This window comes from Magnolia sinica, chromosome 4, assembly GCF_029962835.1.
Source record: "Magnolia sinica isolate HGM2019 chromosome 4, MsV1, whole genome shotgun sequence".
Classification (NCBI taxonomy): Eukaryota; Viridiplantae; Streptophyta; class Magnoliopsida; order Magnoliales; family Magnoliaceae; genus Magnolia; species Magnolia sinica.
In genome coordinates, this window is record NC_080576.1 from 30,784,731 (window position 1) to 30,792,355 (window position 7,625).

Sequence of the window (7,625 nt, forward strand, 5' to 3'; positions counted from 1 at the left end):
AATTATTGAAGTTGTTATTTCCTTTAGTCATTTGCATTTTATTTGATTATCTTGTTGTTATTATTCCGCTTATTATTTTTATTTGGCTTTGTCCTATTCACCCACTCCCCCTCTAGGACATTTTGCTCGGCCTTTTTCAAATATGAGGTAATGTCCTAGAGGGGGGTGAATAGGACTTTTTCAAATATTTTGCCAATTAAAAAATTCTAATTGCCTAACTTAAACAATCATTCAGTTTAAAGTAAGGTAAAATAACTCTAAAAGGCTTCCAAGCCAATAAAGGATCCAATTACAAAGGCTACTCAAGATATACAAATAGAGCAACTAGCCTATAGTAATGTAAGCTTGTGTGTGGAATGTGTTACCTATCAACATTAGCATTCATTCGATCATGTATAAGAAACTAAACGTGCAAGTATATATAAATATGATTAAACAGATACGCAAATGACAATTCTAAACACAAGCATGTATAGTGGTTCGGCTACATGCCGACTCCACTTTCGGCATCCACACTCAATCCTAGAGTGTACCGAATTTTACTATTAATGGTTTTAAAATAGGTTCACCAATAACCTTTACAGTTCTACACTAAGGACACAAATTTATACTCTCCACAAGAGCAAAGGTCCTACACTAAAAACCCACGTTTAAGCCCAGCGGTCAAGGTCCCACACTAGGCACCTCCATTTAGGCCCACCGGCTAAGGTCCCACACAAGGCACCTACATTTAGGCCCACCGGCCAAGGTCCCACACAAGGCACCTATGCAAGTTTGTTAATTGCAAACTCTTAGTGTCAATCATACACGAAGATAGAGACTAAACTTTGAACTCTTTATAATGACACTTACTTGTCGGATTGAGTTCTCTTTTGTAGCTCATCATAGGTTGCTTGATCTTTGCGTTCTCGTGCTTGAATTAGCTTCCCAGTGCTCCCCTGATCGCATAGCTTGGATTTTTCTGTTGACTCAGCTTCACGATCAAGAATCTTGCATAAGATATACCTATAAAGGTGACCAAGGTAATGGGAGTTAGTTGAATCTCCTATCTAAGATAATGAGTGGATTTTCTAAGGGATTCAACCTATAGAAACACCAGAGTATGGTTGAGACTAAGGATATACCTATAAGTTTGGTCTCAATACTCTAGTAAAGGCTTGAGATCATGTTCTTCATAAATAAGAGCTTTGAATGCTCATGAGTGATGAATCACAATGAAAACAATATGAATCTCATGTAGATTGTGTCTAGGATGAGAGATTAGAGCTTGAGACAACCTAACTATAAGGCCTATATCCCAGTCCATACCATTCCTTAGACTTCCGTGATACTTCCCGTCAAATTCCAGTAACATGCGACTTATAATCGGCTTTTACGTGTGACCCTAAGTCGCATCCTGTAGATATGAGTCGATTCGACCCGAGACTTATACCATTACGACCGCGCCATTCCAACGCCGCGTCTTGGCCACCAATGCGATACCCAAGCCAGGAGTTGTGGGCCTGCATTTATTTCGAGGAAAACGCCGCACATTGCGAATCCCGAGAGAATCTCTACCCAATCCATCACATTAATCAATCAATCAATCACAAGTACATCTCATCGCAACCCATTCCTAGCCATCCATCTCTTACCAACAAGGCATGTCACCCATTCCTTTCTTACACAACCAACCCCATCTTACACACACACACCATCCCTTTCATCCCATCACACCTCTCCCTCTCATTCTCTCCACCATTTTCCAAGCAACCAAGAGTGACCATTCAAGCTCTTCCAAGAGAGCCAAGTGTGGCCCACTTCCTACCCCCTCATCTCTCATCCTAGCCTTTCAATCTCCATCATCCTCCATCTAAGTTGAAGCCGAGCTAAGGAAGCCCTAGAACTAAGAAGATTAACAATCGGTGGGTGTTTTGCAGGATTAGATAGTTATTTTAGTGATGGGCCAAGTGAGGCCTACTGATTGATGGTATGGATCCTACTTTAGACCTTAGGTGTCACTACGCCAAAATCGTGAATTTGAGACGTATTTTTGCGACGGAATCTTGGTTTAACGACGGATTTAATCCATCGCTAACGGAAAAAGTCCGTCGCTAAGCCCGTCTTTCTTTAAAATTAACGGTCCAAACGTCGCAGAATTTCGCGACGGACCAAAATCCATCACTAAAATCTGATTTATGACGTATTTACGATGGATTTTGGTCTATCGTAAGTTGGCAACGGACTAAATCCGTCGCAAAATTTGATTTTGTGACGGAATATGATTAGTTGCAAATTCCCGCCCAAAATACCATATGGCAACGCTTTTCAGTTGCTTTTGCAACCGATCATGGTCCGTCGTAAAAGGACTTTTGCCTTAAAACATTAATTGTTTTCATTTTTTTAGAATATGATGGAAAATTAAGTCTTTTGTAGTCAGATAATTGTTTTTTAATAGAATTTTAGTGGTTTAATTATACATATTTGTATCTAAGATTATTTTTTAATAATTGATTGAATGCAAAAAGAGAATTTATTTTGTTTTTATATCAAACGAGTGGAATTTTTATTTTTATTTTTTAATTTAAAACTAATATTTAAATGATTTGTAATATCACATGAAAAAGAATATTGAGAAGTTTAAAAAATTTAACAATGTTTGAGAAAAATAAAATTAGATTATGAAAAAATAAAATCGTGATTTAATAAAAATCTATTTTGTGGGATCCAAAAAATAAAATCGTGATTTAATAAAAATCTATTTTGTGGGATCAAAAAAGAATATTGAATAAAGTTGATAATTTTGAAAAAAAAAGAATTTGATTTCGAGAAAAAAATAATATCCTGAAAAAGAAAATTAAAAAGATTTTTAAAAATGTGAAAATTTTCACAATGTTGAAAAATGAAAATATTTTGAAAAAGAAAATGAGAATTTGTATTTTGAAAAATAAAATAAAACTGACAAGTTCAATAAAAATTGACAAGCTCAAAAAAAAAAATGCTTTAAAAAAAAAAAAATTGGAGAAGTTAGAAAGAATTGAAAATTTTAAAATAAAACAATATTAAAAAATCGATACTTCAACAAAAAACAAACATTTTGAAATGAACAATAAAGAACTTGAAAAAATTTGTGATTTTGAAAAATAATTGAAAATGTTCAAATTTTGAAATTAAAAGAAAAAGTTATTTATAAAAACACTGAGATTTTGAAAAAATATATATATCATTTTAAAAAAGAAAATTGAAATGTTGAAAATAAAATGATGCCTTTGAAGAAAAAAAAAATCGGCATTTTGGAATTTTTGGGGAAAAAATAATTAAAATTTGAGAAATTTTTTGAGATTTTAAAAATAAAATATAGAATTTGTATTTTATTTTTTTTTAGAAATATTTTATAATAAAAATGATATTTTTTTAAAAGTTTTTAAAGAAAAATTAAGAGAAAAAATATACATTTTGAAAAAAAAATGTTATTTTTAAATGGAAGTTGAAATTTATCTGTGAAAAAAAAAGTATATTTTTTAATAAATTATTAGGTACATCCACTAATTGAACCTTTAACCGTTTTTGGACAATCTAGTTAGTTCAGATTGAGGAGTAAATAACTTCAAATGTTTAAATCAAATTTCACTCAAATTGTTGATCAATCTTGTGTGCCCAATATCTTTCTCATATGTAGCTTGATCCGGGCGAGTAACTAGTCAAATTGAGGGTATTGATTAGTAAAATAGAGTGAATGGACCAGATATATAAAATGGACCAAATATTTTGGTCAAAATTGTGACCCAACTTATTGACCTCGCAAGAACCTAAGAATTGATGTTAGTAAGTTTTGTGGGCCCCATCATGATGTGTGTCAAACATTAACACTGTGCATTTGCTGTGTCCCCTTTAAGTTATGAGATATCTCAAAAATCACCCATATACAAAACCCAGGTGGGCCATACCATCTAAAACCATGTGAAGACATCCTTAAAAATATAAAAGCACTTGGTGGGGCCCACATTAGTTTTGGATGCGGTTAAAACTTGGTCTGAACCCTCATCCAAGTGGGACACACATAATAAGTGAGTTGGATATGTGAATCACATTTAGACAGGCCTAATATATGATTATGAATATTTTAAAGAAACCCCTCTCCACTGCATTTAGGTGAGTTACTCAGTACCCTTAGCATACTGAGTAAACTCTATGGGGTCCACCATTATTTATTTAATTTATCCATTCATTTTATCTATGTTAACAGATAATTTTAGGTCTAGAGAACAAAAAGGAAGCATATCCAAAGCTCAAGTGGACCACACCACAGGAAATAGTGTAATTGAACCTCTACCATTGAAAAATTCTTGAAGGCCACAAAAGTTTTGGATCAAGCTGATGTTTGTGTTTTCTTTTCATCCATATCTTTTGATATTATGACAGGTTGGATGGCAAATAAACATTACTGTGAGCCCAAGGAAGGTATCAATGGTGGAAATCATTATTCCACAATGTTTTGTGTGGCAACATCCACTTGAGCTCTGGATTTATTGAAAATTTGGGATCAACCTATGCAGTTCATCCATTTTTTGAGTCATTTTAGAGAATTATCCAAAAAATGGATCATATCCAAAGATTAAATGGACCACACCACAAATACCAGCATGGGTGATGATTTTTACCGTTAAAAAATTCATAGGGCCCACCATAAGGAATATTTTCCATCCAATCTGATCATAAGGTCACAAAGACCTGGATGAAGAGGAAAAACAAATTTTATATTGATCCAAAACTAATGTGAACCCCAAAAGGGTTTCAATGGTAGACGTTTAATCCCCTATATGCTTTTGATCGTGTGGTCCAATTGATAGTTAGATCTGTCTTATTTTTTGGTTCAAGCCTTAGGACGAGCTGGCCATGTGGATGGATGGTTTAGATATAACACATACCTCATGATATGACCCACAGAACTTGATCACGTCACCCAACCCCCTCTCTCAAGGCTGCGAATTAGATACTGACAGGTCGAGTAGCCAGACTCGCCACTGAAGTTACGTCACCAACTTCTGTGAGCCCCACCATGATGTATGTTTTGTATCTACACCATCCATGCATTTGGAGAGATCATATTAGGGCATAATCCAAAGAATGAGTCAGATCCAAAGCTCGAGTGGACCCCACTATAGAAAACAGTAGGAGGAGAGTGATGCCCACCGTTAAAAAGTTCTAAGGGCCACGAATGTTTTTCGATCAAGCTAATATTTGTGTTTTCCCTTCTTTCTTGTCTTCTTTAACACATGAACAAGTTGGATCTCAAATAAACATCATGGTGGACCTTCAGAAGGTTTAAACGGTGGGCGCCACTCTCTTCACTGTTTTCTGTCGTGGGGTCCACTCCAGCCTTGGATCTGCCTCATTCTCTGTATCATACCCAAAAATGACCTCTCAAAATGTATAGATGGTGCGGATACAAAACGTAAATCATAGTGGGGCCACATGACTTGGTGACGTCAATTCAGTAGCGAGCCTACTCAACCTGTCAGTGGCTAATCCGCGTCCCTCTCTCAAGAGCTGAGGACTGGTTTGGGCGCTGGCCCTAACCAGCCCCTGTTTCAGCCCCTCTCTCCCTCCCTCTTGATCTCTCTCTCGATCTCGATCAGTCTCCCACTCTCTCTCTCCCTCTTCCTCTCCAACTCGGAGCTCGACGAAGAGAGCCTCAACGAGCACAACCAGGTAATTCGTGGTCTGCGTCTTCTAGGGTTTTTTTCCACCTGTTTCTCTCTTGCGGCATGAGGATGTCATACATCTACAAGGCCAATGTCAATAAGGATGAAAACCCTCTCAATCCTCTCGATCCCTCTGCCCTTCCGTCTCCCACTCCCTCACTGCCGATCACCCGAACTCTCTCTCTCTCTCTCTCTCTCTCTCTCTCTCTCTCTCTCCCTTCCTTCACCAGAAAAAGCGAGCCATTGATCTGATCGAGCTTCTGACGATCGGATTTCGCAGGTGTGGATCGGCTAGAGTACGGATCTGGTCCGTACGCTTAGGGATTGCATTCAGTCCATCCATAAGGTTTGAATCCACATTTCCCTGATTTTTCTTACTCAGTTTCTGTTTTCCCCCAAATTTCTGTAGATTTTGGCCAATGAAATCTCAAGTACTGTTTTGATTTGTAATGGCCTCATTCAGTGAACCATCGACCAAACTTGTCACATCTGAAAGCCTTCTTTGTGTTGTAAAGTGTACCTCGAACATGGCATCTGTTGTATAATGGCTGTAGTGTGCATTACCATATGTCAATCTTGATTTTCTTTTGGTTTTGTAATTAGTCTAAGGAATTCTGGAAAAATCTATGATATACTGCCCAATTTGCAGTTCGATTCACTTTAACATCAACTGTGATTTAAAATCTGATTGAGTTTTTCTGAGCATTTCAATGTATTTATTTACCTGTTGCCTCTTTTGCAGCCGAGAAAAGCAGAAGAGAAAAAGCAGTAGTGTGCATTGCAATATGTCAAGATGTTGGCTCCATCTTGAGTAGAAACTGAATCAGGTATCCATGTGCCTAGGCCCTTCAGTTTTTGGAGAAAATAGGACAATCTTGAGCTCTATTTTTATGTTTTGAAAAGTATGTTGTTGGGCTTTATCTGTTTCTTCTCAGTAGTAGCAATTTATTGTGTCAGAGAAACATCTCTACCCATATAGATTTGAGAGGCTGACTTGTCATCAACCATGAAATCTTGAACATTGTAATTTGTGATTTGGCTCTGGAAATTGGGCTGTTTGGATGCCTGAGCAAATTGAATTCCAGACATTCAGTTTTTTTTAAAAATGTTGTTTCCTACCGTTGACAAGGGAGTAGTGCACGTGCAAAGTGAAAGTAACAGAATTGCAATTTGGAGCTCAAGCTAAAGTGAGCAAGACATTTTATACAAATGTTCCTGATGAATGCATGCAAGCTGTTGAAGATCTGGTTGTTCCAAGGACTTATCCTCTTCTCGTTGTCCTCTTCTCATTGTCTTTTCGAATTTTGATGTTTGGAAAAAAAAAAAATAATAAGGGCAATTTAAATAGCAAGAGAGCAATCAGATGCGTTTTTTGGCAATGTAGGAATTTTTCTGTGGAAATAGGAAATATGTGCAGTTACTCTTTGTTTTGTAGCGATTATTTTCAATTGAGGCATGCATTAACTCAAAATAAACTGATTAAATAAGTGTAGTTTTTTGTTCACATTGCATCTAAAATGCGACCTTACAATTTGGACTATTTGATTGGCTACCTGCTTTGATTACTTACCTTTGGTCTTGAGGGCCATATCAGCTAATTGGTGGGCAGCACAAGTGTCATTGTGCTATGATGGTTGGTGAATAGAGGATTCTATGATGTACCTTTGTTGGATTAATTGTTGGTTGCAGGTCTGCATGTGTAGAGTAATTGGATACTGTGATGTGATGGGTGCAAGTTGGAAGAGTTGTGTAGTCTGTTTGGATGACTTGTGTTCTGTGTTGGGATGGTTGTAGAATGGATGAAGAGTGCTTATTTGGAGGAATTGTTGGTTGCAGGTGTATAAGTTTGGAGGGGAATTCTTGCGTTGGGTGAAGAGTGTTGTATGTTTTCAGGTCTGTATTGTTGGCTGCCTTGGCTGCTCATCTTTGGGCTTGATACAA

General features: G+C 36.8%; 1 long non-coding RNA gene across 1 annotated transcript; it reads left to right on the plus strand.

Annotated features, from left to right (window-relative positions):
• Positions 1-5,532: 5,532 nt before the first annotated feature.
• LOC131242950 (uncharacterized) lies at positions 5,533-7,224 on the plus strand. Its single transcript, XR_009169773.1, has 3 exons — positions 5,533-5,691; positions 5,965-6,030; positions 6,427-7,224. It is a non-coding gene; the product is annotated as an uncharacterized LOC131242950 (long non-coding RNA).
• The last annotated feature ends 401 nt before the right edge of the window (positions 7,225-7,625 follow it).